The sequence below is a fragment of the Schistosoma mansoni genome, chromosome 1 (assembly GCF_000237925.1).
Source record: "Schistosoma mansoni strain Puerto Rico chromosome 1, complete genome".
NCBI classification, from domain to species: Eukaryota; Metazoa; Platyhelminthes; class Trematoda; order Strigeidida; family Schistosomatidae; genus Schistosoma; species Schistosoma mansoni.
Window position 1 is genome coordinate 50,546,136 of NC_031495.1, and position 595 is coordinate 50,546,730.

The following is a 595-nucleotide window of genomic DNA, read 5'->3' on the forward strand; positions in this document are numbered from 1 at the left end:
ACAGTATAAAATGTCATTATTGTTATCAAGATAAACATTATGGAAGAATATTTGAAAAAAATTACTAGAATATAAGAAAATTAATTACATATTATATTCTAGAAAAACAAGAAAGGCCTCTTAAATGTCGCTATTCATTTTCCTACTTCCTCAATTTTATTCATCTGGAAATATGTGTTAGAGAAATTTTTTTTGGAAATAGTCAACATTTAATTAAATTTAAAGATAAGTGTATTTTTATCTGTATCCATGAATATATACTAAATATTGTACATATGTTAATGTATAGTATATAATTAAATTGATGGAACATTTCTTTCTCTTTTCTTCAATTTCATCAAATAACCTGTAAATAAATAACCTTTTCAAGTACACTAATATGCAGTTTTATTGTTCTCATTTTAAAATTTTAGATCATTTTTAAATTAATGAACTATAAATACAGTATTTTAAGTAGGTAAAATTATTTTAATTAGAAGAGGTTTTGTGGAGATTTCAGTATATTTTATAGTTGAAATCATGAGTCAATTGAAGCTAGACCACCATGGAAAACCTGGATGCACTGGACGGCCGTTTCGTTCTATTGTAGGACGCC

At 25.0% G+C, this 595-nt stretch overlaps 1 protein-coding gene across 1 annotated transcript in view; it reads left to right on the forward strand.

Annotated features, from left to right (window-relative positions):
* Smp_154350 (hypothetical protein) overlaps positions 1-595 on the forward strand; it is a gene marked incomplete at its 5' end in the record, with an annotated part of 24,648 nt that overhangs the window by 770 nt on the left and 23,283 nt on the right. The gene's annotated exons all lie outside the window — the stretch shown is intronic.